Here is a 14252-nt window from a genome sequence, read left to right as displayed (position 1 = left end):
GGTCGCTGTCTCTCTCCATCTGAGAGGGCAGCGTCCCACCGAGATCCAGCTTTCATTCTCATGTCTGTCCTTCCTTAATCCTTTCATCACCCCAGCCCGGCACAGTTTTCTATCATGTTTCATTGATATGTGCCTGTTTTTTATGCCAGTACCATGCTGTTTTAATGACTATGGCCTTGTAGTATAGTTTGATATCAGGTGGAGTGATACTACCAACTTTGTTTTTCTTTCTCAAGATTGCTGTGCTATTCAGGGTCTTTGTGGTCATATAAATTTTAGGATTACTTGTCCTAGTTCTGTGAAAAATCTTGTCGGTGTTTTGATAGGGATTGTATTAAGTCTATAGATTGCGTTGGGTAAAATGGACATTTTAATGGTATATGCTGAAATGGGGTAATTTTGGACCATGTTGATGCATGTTAAACTGACTTCTTACCACCAAAAAGATGGAAATAAGAGGTAGAACATTTATTTACAGCAAAAAGATCCTTTTAGATCTCTGTGCTCTAAAATTCTATGAACCTAAATATTTTTTGTATAATTTTGAAATTTCATGGGGTTTCAAAATCTGGCCTGAATGTTTTGTTTTAGATTTTGTCATGTCATTGGTTTGATTATAAAGTTGACAAAGAGATTTTGTATTATCTAATATTATTTTTTTCTGGGGATACTTCCATTACAGAATAGAGCACTGGTGCTTGAGTCAGATAGCTTGGGTTCAAGTCCCTTCCCTGATACTCATGGAATACCTTGAGGAAGTCACTTTACCACCCTGAACCTCTATATTCTTATCTGTTAAATAAAGATAATAATATCTCTACTCCTCTCCCTGGCTTGTGTGATCATAAAGTTAGGTAAAAGTATATTATAAACCACTGTTTCTATTAAAATAACTATTAACTGGCTGAGTATTTCCAACTCAGCTTTATGCAATAACTAGTCTGCTTTTATGGAGCAGATGTGATAGGCTGACAATGTGAATATCAGAGAGATTATTTGTAATTTGCCTAATTCAGAAAATCATTGGGGATTTTCATGATAGCACATTCAGCTAAGATGAGCCCCTGAGAACTTTTAACTCTCAAGCTGGTACACATTCAGTCTATAGCAATCAGTCACTTATACTTGGTGTTCCTGTTAGTTGCTGTTTTAGTAGCTGCATCTGATCCCAGTAAGTTGTGATTCTCTGGGTCTGTCTCTCCAGTTTTGGAGATGATGGTTTGCCCTGTGACCTCGATTCTCTTATGGATGTACAAAGAGTTCTTTTCCCTTCGCTCAGCAGTTTTCTTGTTTGAGGATGGGGGTAATGATTTCTAAGCTTCTGTGACAAACTGGAAACAATAAATCTCTGACTTTCTTTTTCTGTAAATATGTCTAGAATTTTTTCCATGCCATACAAGTCTACCTTCTCAACCTTGGCTTCATGTTGTAATCATCTGGGGAGTTGTAGTAACAAAGTCTGATGTGTGGTTCCACCCAGAGTCTTGGCTAGGCTATGCCATGGCCAGGGATGTTTAAAAGCCCTGGGTTGACACTAATTTGCAAGATGAATTGAGAAGTTCTGTTGTAAAATGACTGAACCCACATCCAGTGATATCCATTTGTCATTCGATGTGTAGATTTCTGCTTAAGTAAAGATAAAGGATGTGCCTTTCTGCTGAGAGACCCAGTTTCTTCTCCTGGCCCTCTGCCCCTTTTCCTGGCTGCCTTTGCCTTCTGGATCTTCTATTAGCTCCTAGCTGCTCAAGTATTTTGTCATGTATGGCAGGATGTCTGACTTGAGGCTCAGGCCTCAGGCCTTTGTATGGCTATATCTTGCTTCTTACTTGCTTTAACTATGGCATCTGTTGATCCGTGATTAGGGAAGGCTTTGCTTCCTTCCATGCTGGTTTTTCTCTGTGGGGCTGCAACCCTGTGTCTCTCGGAGTTTTGCAGGATAAATTTACCTTTCACTTATGGGAAGGCAAGGAGCGTTTCTTAACGTTACACTAGAACTGTTATAATTTTGCCACTGCTCAGAAATAGAGACCCGCATATTTTAGTGTAGCACTGTGAAGTGTTCTGGAGTCTCAGCCAGCACTTCCTCTTCTCTCCCCATTAAACTGGCAGCAGAGACTTGCACACTGGGGCTTCTTTATATGTGTTATATTTAATTTTCACATGAATACCTGTTAAGGAATAAAGTCTAGGGCTATCCATCACATTTGTTCATAATTTTTGCAATGAAGAAAGTATTCTATAACTATATTATCCTATATAATTAAAGCCTAATATGCTAAGTGTCTGGTCATCCGGTCATCCGTTCAACCAATCAAAGCATAATATGCTAATGATATGCTATGGCCGCTCAACCGCTCCATATGACCTTCACTGACCACCAGGGGGCAGATGCTCCAACCAGTAGGTTAGCTTGCTGCTGGGGCCCAGCTGATCGGGACTGAGTGAGACAGGCCAGACACACTCTGGAACCCTCCCACAGTCCCTCCCCGGCCCTGATTGTGCACTGGTGGGGTCCCTAGCCCTGGCTTGCACCATCTAGCAATCTGGGACCCCTTCGGGAATGTTGGAGAGCTGGTTTCGGCCCAATTCCTCAGGCCAGGCTGAGGGACCCCACTGGTGCACAAATTCGTGCACCAGGCCTCTATTCAAATATAATAGCCAGTAGTCAATGTAGTTATTGAGCATTTATAATGTAGCAAGTATAACTAAATAAATCATTTTTATTTAATTTATTTTAATTATAATATGTTTAAATAGCCACATATGGCTAGTAGTTATTATAATAGACAGCATAGAGACAGACAAATAATTGAAGTACCCCTATTTTCCTTCAGTGATCCAAAGTTTTTATCTCTCTCTCTCTCTTTCTCTCTCTTCCTCCCACTGTCCCTCCCTTCTTCTTCTTGTTTAAAGATGCTCTGTTTTCCTTTATCTTTAAATATTTGGGGTCTGGTTACCTAGTGGTTATCTTTGACATTGCTATACATTGCCCCTTATATCTAGTTTCTCATGCCAATTTCTTTCTGTCTAGACATAAATGTTCCTATCTCTTATCTCATTCCTATAGCTTCGCTGGGTGTGCTAATTTAAGAATGGATAATTTGTTAATGTCTACAGTTGTCAAATAGGTTCGACAAAATGTTGAAAATAGTTGCCAAAATTTGTAAACCAATTAGACAAATTTGTTTGACACTGGAGGGAAAAATGTATGCCAATCTATATTTCACCCTATATTTTACATTAGATAGTGCAACTTTTAAAAATAAATTACGCATTTGAAAATAACTATTTACCTCTTGCATACAACAGAAAAAGCATATTTAAAAATATATAACAGAGATGTAACCAAGATGACAGAGGATGAGCTACTGGCTTTCATCCCTCCCCGCCCCCCTGCTCCAACACACACACACACACACACAAAGATCTATAATCACACTGCTATTCTTGAACAAAACAGGTCTTGGAGATCTATCAAGTCTAATTACAAAACTCCAGCAACACAGTAAAACAAAAACTTGAGATTAATGCACAAAAAAGAAAGAATAGCTGCTTCTTGCATGCATCATCTCATCCCCCAAACCAGCACTGCTCAGTGCCAAAAGGGAACTAACTCCCCAGCTAGAAAGAGTTCCCGTCTCCAGAAAGGCAGAGGAGTGAGCAGTCAGCTTCCCTAGCCTTTAGGAGCACCTCATGAAGAACCTGCTTCTATTTCACCCCACTCTGCTGAGTAAAAATGAAACAGAGACAGTTAGGAACAAGGAAGAAAAACAGGGGCTGCCAACATCAGCCATACAGCAGGAGTTACCGCAGTTCCCAGTGACTTGTTCTGCAGCCAACCCCAGCAGCTCTAATCACTAAAGAACCCAATGGCCAACACAGAGGCTTTAGAAATTTGCATATTTCACCTGTTTTCACCCCACAGGTATTCTTATTTGCAGATCATGATCAGCCACCTAAGGCCCTTCCTGTCCCCTCCTACCAGCCCCTCTGGAGCCTGGGACCAAACTAGCAGCCAGCTCACATCTCTGCAGCTATGTGAGAGCAAGATGTCAGCTTAGATTCCCCACGGCTTATCCCCAGCACTGAATGTGTGCATTCAGAGCTAGCCCCTTTGCTTTACACTGACATGCTGCAGTCTAATGTCTGTCACTGACTGCCATTGCCATGTGTGAAGCAGGGGGTCCCTCGGGGGTGAGGCTGACGGAGTCCTAACGAAGCATGCCCGACTCCGGAGACCAGGTTCAGTGACGCAGATCCAAGTTTATTGTGTAAGTGCAGCAGCATATATAACATTTTGGACCAATCAGAAGTTTACACTATCCTTAGGGCAGCCAATAGTAGGAAAGATCAGGGTACTATGTAGGGGCTCTAGGGGGTCTGCTCAGGCGGGCGCTGCCACTTCCCGGTGTGCCGAGGAAGCTTGTATAGGCGGAGTGTGCTCACGCCATTGCATTTGCCACTGCACTGAGATAAATCTCCTGAGTTCTTCCCACACATGTGCACACCAGGATCCTGCCAACTGGATCTTTGCCAATTGCCAAATTTCCCAAAGTTGTTTCTGGGCCTGGATTTGGCCCTATCACCTATCACTGGCCTGCACTATTATATTCACCTATACGTACTCTTTGAACTATGCAACTGCACACCCCTGCCAGACTCTTCTCTCTGGCCTGCACACTGTGTGTATACCCTTAGGGAGATTATGGAGCCAATAGTGGGTCTGCGTATAGCCAGAGACACGGAGGCAGCCTGTAGGCTCGGTCCAGCAATTTCTCCTATTACTAACCTGTACCACTGGGCTCATCTCTAGCTAGTCCTATCTGTGAACCTGCATAGCCCCAGCCATTCTTTCAACTCCATCCTTGACTGCCACATACCCTTGGATATTAACAGCAGCAATGTTATTGCAAAATGACAGTGAGGGCTTCTGCAGCTGTCAGTGTGCCTGCAGTTGGCCTGTGTGGCTGAGTGTGTCCACACCACCAGCTTTGGCCACCACCACTGCCTCCACTGGTCCCTAGGCACTGGAACTAGAGATGGCTGAGGACCCCAAACAATCATTGCTAGTTCTGTGGGCCCACTGTAATGCTCATCAAGGATCACACTGTTATCAATACTGTGGACTGGTCATTGGAGGCAAAAAACCACCACTCTGGTTGAACCTGGAGCCACTACACATACCCATATTTGGTGATCAGCACCACTATAGAGAGGGTCATGGCATTCTCCATACATTGAGTATCTGAAGGTGTTTTCTTATAAAAGTTAATCTAGAAAGTCTGGAAGAGGTGAATGTTAATGCAAGGTTTCAGGTAGTACGCAGAATCAAGGAAACATGGCTTCACCAAAAGAACACAGTAAAAGTTCAATAAATGATCTGGGGAAAAAAAATGGAGATGCAAGAATTCCCAACAAAAGGATTTACATTCATTTTCTTAGGCCTCTCAGAGATCTATAAGAGAACAGATGAAAATTAAACAGAATCAAGAAGAGAATCTATAATAATAAAAGTGTAATATGCAAATTCACCAAACGGCCGAATAGTGGAATGACCATCTGGATGATCTTCTGGACAAAGCTGGGGCTGCAAAGGCCAAGGCATCGGGGCTGCAAGAGCTGAGGCAGCCAGGGCTGTGAAGGCCTATTCTTGCATGAATTTTGGCCATTGGGTCTCTAGTAAAAGAATAAAATTAGAGGGTCAACAAAGAGATAGAAACATAAAAATAACCAAAAAAATTTTGAAATGCAAGAATACAGTGACTGAACTGAAGAATTCAATAGAGAGCTTCAATATCAGACTAGAATGAGCAGAAAACACACACACACACACACACACACACACACACACAAAGGTACACAAACACACAGTGACATTGGAGACTGATTATTTGAAATGATCCAGTCAGAAGAGAAAAAAGAATAAAAGAACAAAAAGAAATAAAGAGGGTGAGACAATTGCAGTGGTGAAGGGCAGAGGACACCTAGAGAACAGTAAGATCTGGGATCCGGGCTGAGAGGGTCAGAAGGAAGCTACACTGAACCAAGTCCATGTTCCTTGGGGACAGAGGTAACATCTGACTGTGGAAGGAGGTCCACAGGGCTGCTGGCAGCAGGGGATTCTAGATCTAAGTCCATAGCCACAAGAGGCTGAACCCAGAAAGGAAGCATGAAGATTTGCCAGAGCCACATGAGGCCAAGGGGAGAGAGGGGAAAAACTCGCAGACATGTGGGTTTTTTTTTGCCTCTGTTTTGTCTTTGCTTTTATTCCCTAAACCCAGTTCATAAAACCTTTCAAATACAAACACTCACCGGTGGCTGCAATGCAGTTGGAGGTGCCAATCCGTGGAGTCTGGGAAGAGGCTGTGGAAGAGAGCGGGTTGGGGAGAGGTGACTGGGAGTCTGACGCTGAGACATTCTGGACCCTCCAAACCTAAGCAGCTGTTTCTCTCCTGAAGAGCCAGTCACTCCCAACAGCCTCAAAGCAGTCAATATAGCCACACCCAGACTACAACCTGAGTGGTACAAAGGAAACAGACTCTGGATATCCACAAAGAGCCCTCAGGGACTGGATTGAAAAGGGGCGTTCAGTCCCAGAAAGCAATAAAGCAGTAAAGCCCTGTCAGAAACAGATGCTTGAGAGAATAAGATTGACAGCAGGCAGACAGACAAAGCAGGCAGATTGGTCCAGCCTACTTACAGCCAAGGCTGTGGAGACAGACTCAAACAGAGGAGTGGTGGATCTCTTGGAACTTCAGCACGGCGCTAACAGAAAACTAAGAAGTGGCAGACAGAACAGAGCAGTGGGGTCTTAAACCAGCCACCAGGGGGCATTAAAACTTGGCTGAAGTGAACAACATTTCACTATATCGTTTTACCTTTTATTTAAAAAATAAAGAAAATTATTTTCTATATTTTATTATTTTTTCTTCATTCTATTTTTAATTTTATTGTTATTTTATCTTATTTTTCCCCCCATTCTTTTCTTCCCCACTTCCCCCTCTTTTAACTGTTTTCCCCTGCACTGTCCCCATTTTAGTTTTGCTCTTTTCTTTCTTTTTACCCCTTGTTAAAAATTGATCTTGTGGATGAAAGGGGCCACATGCTGACCTGACAAGCTCAGGGGAGGCCTGCATGGCATTCTTGCAAACTCGGAGACCTAAAGTAACCACAAAGGATGGTCTGAAATTAAACTTTAACTAAAAGCAGTTATGGTGGGCAGTTACGTCCTAGGCCAGTATCTTCACTGACAAGGTCAACCTTTACCTTAACTGAGCCCATCTGTCTTTTTGCATCTATGGTAACATACCCTTGAAATGTCTGGGTAACTTGTGACTTCCCTTTATCTGGAGCCCCTGGGGCACAACCAAATGTGCTGAGTCCCAGGACAGATACCACAAATTCCTTCATCATCATGTTAATTGTTTTTGCACCCACCTAAGTATGTGTCCATCATTTTACTTTTTATCCAATCCGAGGGGTTTCCTGCTTTGCTTTATCCTTCCTCCTTAAATCTGTCACCAATGAATTTCATGTAACCCACCTATGTTCCTCCTTTGATTGCAAATGTATAAATATGGATGTAACCCCGCCATTCTCCGGAGCATTCTCTCAATTCGTTGAGATTCTGCTTCCCGGCATATGTTGACAGTTTGGTTCAAATAAACTCACAAAAATTCTTTACAGGTTTCAATTTTTTTTTACGTTAACAATCTTTATCTCCTTTATCGACATTTCATTATTATTGTAGTCTCTGTTGGCTTACTCATATATCTAATTTCCTCTTCCTTGCTCCAAAATCCACGTACCCTTCTCCTTTCTCTTTCTGCACTAGTCAATTTTTTATGCTTGTTTTTCCTTTTCTCTCTTGCTCTCTTTTTCTCCTAATTTTTTAATTAGTTTTAATCAATAAACCTAAGCCTACCTGCTCTCTCATTTATTCTCCTTTTCCAAAAATAGAAAAATAAATGAATAGATAAACTTAAAATATTATTGTTGTTTTATCTTTTTATTTACTTTTTAAATTTATTTATTTATTATTTTTTAATTTTTCTTATTTTCCGCTCATTCTCTTTCTTTATTTTGATTGTTTTAGTTCTTTTTTATTTTAAGAAAAATGATTTTAAATACAATAATGTTACATTCAATAAACATTAATATCTCAAGAAAAACGATTTTAAATATGATAATGTTACATTCAATAAACACCGATTATTCAAGAAAAAATGATCTTACATATAATATTACCTGCAATAAACATTATTATTTCAAGAATAAAAGAATTTTAAGTATAACAATATTACTAAAACTGCACTAATATAGAATGATATCACAAAAGTTGGAGGAAATATTAAAAATCTGCAAATAACAGGATTACATCTATTATATTCTAGAATATTTTTTCCTCTCTAGCTCTATTTTTGTTCATCAGTTTATGTTGTTCATTATATTCCACAAATGAGTAAGATCATATAATATTTATCTTTCTCCGACTGGTTCATTTCGCTTAGCATGATGCTTTTAAAGTCTCTTTTGTCGGATATGAGTATTGCTACTCCAGTTTCTTTTTCTTTTCCATTTGATAGAAAAAATTTTTCCATCCCTTCACTTCCATCCTGTGTGTGTCTTTTGTTTTGAGGTGGGTCTCTTGTAGACAGCATATAGTTGGATCATGTTTTCTTTAATCCATTCACCTACCCTACACCTCTTGATTGGAGCATTTAATACATTTACATTTAGGGTTAATATTGAGAGGTACTTATTTATAGCCATTTTAATTCTGTATGGCTATGTTTCTCTCTCTGTTTCTTCTTGTCAGCAATCCCTTATAGCAGTCCCTTTAGCATTTCTTATAATGCTGGCTTGGTGGTGCTGAACTCCTTTAGCCTTTTTTTTTTTTTTTTTTTTTTTTTGTCTGGGAAGCTCTTTATTTGACCATCTATTTTGTGGCAGAGAGTAAGCCACGTATCCAACCTTGCTGGATATAGTAATCTTAGTTTCAGATCCTTGCTTTCCATTACCTCGAGTACTTCGTGCCAATCCCTTCTGGCCTATAGAGTTTCTGATGAGAAATCAGGTGTTAGCCTTATGGGGACTCCTTTGTAGGTAACAGTTTTCTTTTCTCTTGCTGCCTTTAAGATTCTCTTTGTCTTTAATTTTTGGCATTTTAATTGTGATGTATCTTGGCATGGGTCTGTTTGGGTTCTTCTTGTTTGGAGTTCTCTGTGCCTCCTGAACTTGTATAACTTTTTCCTTTACCAGGTTAGGAAAGTTTTCTACCATTATTTCTTCAAACACCTTCTCTATTCCTTTCTCCCTTTATGGCACACCTACTATTTTAATTTTGTATGTTTCAAATTGTCCCACAGCTCCCTTATGCTGTCCTGTCCTGTTTTTTAATTTCTTTTTCTTTTTGGTTCGCTAATTGAGTGATATTTTCTACTCTGTCTTCTAATTCACTAATTCAATCCTCAGCTTCCCCTAATTTGCTATGTGTTCCTTCCAATGTGTTCTTTATTTGTGTTATGTCATTCTTTCTCTCTGTTTTTTTTCCCCCATAGTTACTATATCTTTTTTTTTATGCTGATGAACATTTTTACCATCATTACTCTGAACTCTGTTTCAGATAAATTTATCTCTGCTTCATTTATCTCTTCTTCTGGAGAATTCTCTAGTTCTTTCATTTGGGGGTTGTTTCTTTGTTTCCTCATTTTGGTTGTCTGTTTGAGTTTGTAGACTATATATTAGGTAGATCCTCCACATCTCTCAGTCTCTAGTGCAGGACAATGTTAAAGGCTGTTTCTGACTAGTTGGTTCAGGCAAAGACTAAAAGCCTCCAGAGACCACCTCTGTCAGACTAATAGGATTCTGAGTTGAATTGCCCCCAGGCAATCGTCCTCAGGTGTGACAAGTTTTTTTCAACAGGGTGGGGCGGTTACTTCTGCCTGGAGGCTAATTGTTACTTTTAACCTCTTAAGTGGCCTCAGGGCAAGGTGTTTTCCAACAGGGTGAGTGAACTGTCTTCCCCCCAGGCAAGATATATGTCTATGTGGGAAAGATGTCCTCCCCTGTGTGAAGGAATGACTCATCCCAGGAAGCTTGGAGTGTCTGCCTTCTCAGCTCTATCTCCCAAGACCCCAGTATTGGGTTCTGCTCTCACAGCTCCAATCCACTTCACCCTCCCTCTGCCAGAGCACATGGGGGTGGCTCCACAGAGAATTTTTGTGCATTGGCCCTTTAAGAGGGTGCCCAAACTTACAGCTGCCACTCGCTGGCAGACAGAACTCCATTGCTTTTTACAGTTAGATGTTATATGGGTACCCTCCTCAGTTTGGTGCTCTCTGCTGGATAGCCCAGCTTTGGGATTAGATCCCAGAGTTCTCACTGGCTCCCCCCACAGCTGAGATATCAGTTGCCATCTGTGGTTGTCCAAACAGCCCTTTCATGCCTCTGCCCCTCCTATCAGTCTCTATATAGTCTCCACCTTCGGTCCTTGGGTATCAGGGTTCTCTCCTGTGAGTTTTCTGTTGATTGTTCAGGAAGCCTTTCCATATTTCAGTTGTAATTCTAGCTTGTTCCTGGGAGCATGTCCATGCAGCATCCTCCTAATTTGCCGCATTTTTAACCTTGAGGTTTTCTTATTTGTTGAACTTTAAACCCAACAGAACCTACTACCAAAATTATTTTCCTATTCTCCACTCATTCTCTTTCTACCTTCTCTATACTGAACCATAGTTCTTCCCCTATTCATTCAATTTTTTGGGGGGGGAGGGGAGCGAGAGAGAGAGAAGGGAAAAAAAGGTCTTTGAGGATCCTCATTCAATTTTTTAAACTTACTTTTTGTATATAAGATCTGCCTCTATAGATTCTGCCTCCCCCCCAACCCCCTTTTTCTGAGTGTTTGTTTCTTGCAATTTAGGTTTATCTGTTTGTTGTGTGGTGTTTTCTATCCATATTTTTTTTCTTTTTATATTATCTTTTACATTTTTCCCCCCTCAATATCATCATTGCTCTCTTTTCTCTCTCATAATTCTATTTTCTCTGGTGGTTAATGTTATTGGGGTTATCTGTGTGTGAGTACATTCAGGTTTTGTTCCTTTTTTGTTGTGTCTTGGCAAGTTGTATTTTGTTTTGTGCAGTCAATGTGGTAGAGCAGTGGTTCTCAACCTTCCTAATGCCGCGACCCTTTAATACAGTTCCTCATTATTGTGGTGACCCCCAACCATAAAATTATTTTCGTTGTTACTTCATAACTGTAATTTTGCTACTGTTATGAATCGTAATGTAAATATCTGCTATGCAGGATGTATTTAGGTGACCCTTTAGGCGACCCCTGTGAAAGGGTCATTTGGCCCCCAAAGGGGTCATGACCCACAGGTTGAGAACTGCTGTGGCAGAAAGTGAGCCACATAACCAGACACTTTGAGAGGAGACTCCATCCACAAATAAGACAATAACACTCAAGACTCAACTGTACCAAGAAAACTCTAATATCCCAAGTAGGGATCCTCCTTAGAATACCCAACCCAGAAGACTAGAGAGATTGCACCACTGGGTCCCACAAAACATCTATTATATAAGACAAACTAAAAAAATCTGGGTAGCGCCGAAACCGGTTTGGCTCAGTGGATAGAGCGTCGGCCTGCGGACTGAAAGGTCCCGGGTTCGATTCCGGTCAAGGGCATGTTCCTGGGTTGCGGGCACATCCCTGGTGGGAGATGTGCAGGAGGCAGCTGATCGATGTTTCTCTCTCATCGATGTTTCTAACTCTCTATCTCTCTCCCTCCCTCTCTGTAAAAAATCAATAAAAAATATAAAAAAAAAAATCTGGGTAGCATAACAGGTTGATCTGATACGTAGAAACAATCACAAAGGAACACCTAAAATGGGGAGACAAAGAAACAACCCCATAAGAAAGAAAAGGAAGAATCACCAGAAAAGGAAGAATCACCAGAAAAGGAAGAATCACCAGAAAAGGAAATAAACAGAATGGAGGCAAGCAATTTGTCAGAGAAAAAGTTCAGAACAATGATTATAAGGACCATTGAAAAGGATGGAAGACAAATTCAACATGTGTAAGAATCAAGCAGAAATAAAGAATGACATGGCTACAATAAATAACACAATGGAAATTTTCAACAGTAGACTTGAATTAGCTGAGGACCACATCAGCAAGTTAGAAGACAAGGTAGAAAAGAACACACAAACAGAGTAGCAACTCGAAAAAAAATCCTAAAAAGCAGGAGGAAACCCTAACGGAGCTTTGAGACAACACAAAACAAAACAACATCTGCATAATAGGGGTGTCAGAAGGAGAGGAAACTGAACAAGAAATAGAAAAACTGTTTGAAGAAATAATGGCAAAAAAGTTCCCTTGGGGAACAAAAAAGTAACACAAATGCAAGAAGCACACAGAGTCCCAAACAGAAAGAACCCCAAATTACTGACACCAAGACACACCATAATTAAATTGGAAAACATCAATGACAAAGTAAGAATCTTAAAGACTGCCAGAGAGAGACAGAAATTTACTTACAAGGGATCTCCCATTAGACTATCAACTGATTTCTCAAAAGAAACACATTAGGCCTGATGGGAATGGAATGAAATATACAAAGTGATGCAAAGCAAGGGATTGAATCCAAGAATACTATACTCAGCAAGGCTATCATTCAAAATTGAAGGTGAAGTCAGGAAATTCACAGACAAAAAAAGGCTAAGGGAGTTTATTACCATCAAGCCAGAAATGCAAGAAATGTGAAAGGGACTGCTGAAAAAAAAAAAAAAAGAAAGAAAGAAAGAAAGAAAGGAAGAAAGAAAGAAAGAAAGAAAGAAAGAAAGAAAGAAAGAAAGGAAGGAAGAAGGCACACAGGCATAAAAAATAAAAATGGTAATAAAAAAGTACCTATAAATAATAACCTTAAACATAAATAGATTAAATGCTCCAATAAAAAGACAAAGGGTAGCTGAATGGATAAGAAAACATGAACCATATATTTGCTGTCTACAAGAGACCCACCTCAGAACAAAGGACTCACACAGACAAATAGTGAAGGGATGGAAAAAAATTTTTTCAGGCAAATAAAAATGAGAAAAAAACTGGGGTAGCAATACTTATATCTGACAAAATAGACCTCAAAGTGAAGGCCATAATAAGAGATAGGAAGGTCACTTCATAATACTAAAGGGAACAATTCAGCAAGAGGATATAACTCTGGTAAACATATATGCACCCAACACAGAATCACCCAAATACATAAATATACTTCTGGAAGATATCAAGGGAGAGTTCGACAGTAATATAATCATAATAGGGTACTTTAATACCCCCTTGAAACCACTGGATAAATCCTCTAAACAGAAAATGAGCAAAGAAACATCAACCCTAAATAACTCACTAGATCAGATGAAACTAGCTGATATCTTCAGAGCATTTCACCCCAAAGCTACAGTATATACATTATTCTCAAGTGCACATGGGACATTTTCTAAGATAGACCACATATTTGGACACAGGCAAAGTCTCTTCAAATACAAGAAGATAGAAATCATGTCAAGCATCTTCTCAGATTACAATGGCATAAAATTAGAAGGCAATTACAACAAAAAAAAACTGAAAATAAATTAAACACTTGTAGGCTAAATAGCATGCTATTAAAAACAATGATTGGGTTATCAAGGAGATCAAAGAAGAAATAAAAAGCATCCAGGTAACAAACGACAATGAAAACACAACAATCAAAAATCTATGGGACACAGTGAAAACAGTTCTGAGAGGGAACAGTCCTGCTTTCATATCTCTACAGGCCTACCTCAAAAAAACAAGAAAAATGGTAATAAATTATCTAACCCTACAACTTAAAGAATTAGAAATAGAGCAACAAGAAAAGCCCAGAGTAAGCAGAAGGAAGGAAATAAAAAATATCAGAGTAGAAATAAGTGACATAGAGTCCAAAAAATAAAGTAAATAAAATAAAAGAAAAGAAAAGAAAGAAAAAAATATCAATGAAACCAAGAGTTGTCCTTTGAAAGAATAAAAAAGATTGATGAAGCTCTAGCTCACCGAGAATCAAAGAGAAAGGACCCAAATAAACAAAATCAGAAATTAAAGAGTTGAAGTAACAACCATCCCCAAAGACATACAAAGGATTGTAAATTTAAAAAAAAAAATACTACAAACAACTCTATTCCACAAACTGGACAACCTAGATGAAATGGACATATTCTTAGAAAAATACAAGCTTTCAGAACTG

Source organism: Myotis yumanensis, unplaced genomic scaffold (genome assembly GCF_028538775.1).
Source record: "Myotis yumanensis isolate MYYU_CA2020_CCGP unplaced genomic scaffold, mMyoYum1.0.hap1 SCAF_2, whole genome shotgun sequence".
NCBI lineage: Eukaryota > Metazoa > Chordata > Mammalia > Chiroptera > Vespertilionidae > Myotis > Myotis yumanensis.
Note: the sequence above shows the minus strand (reverse complement) of the source record.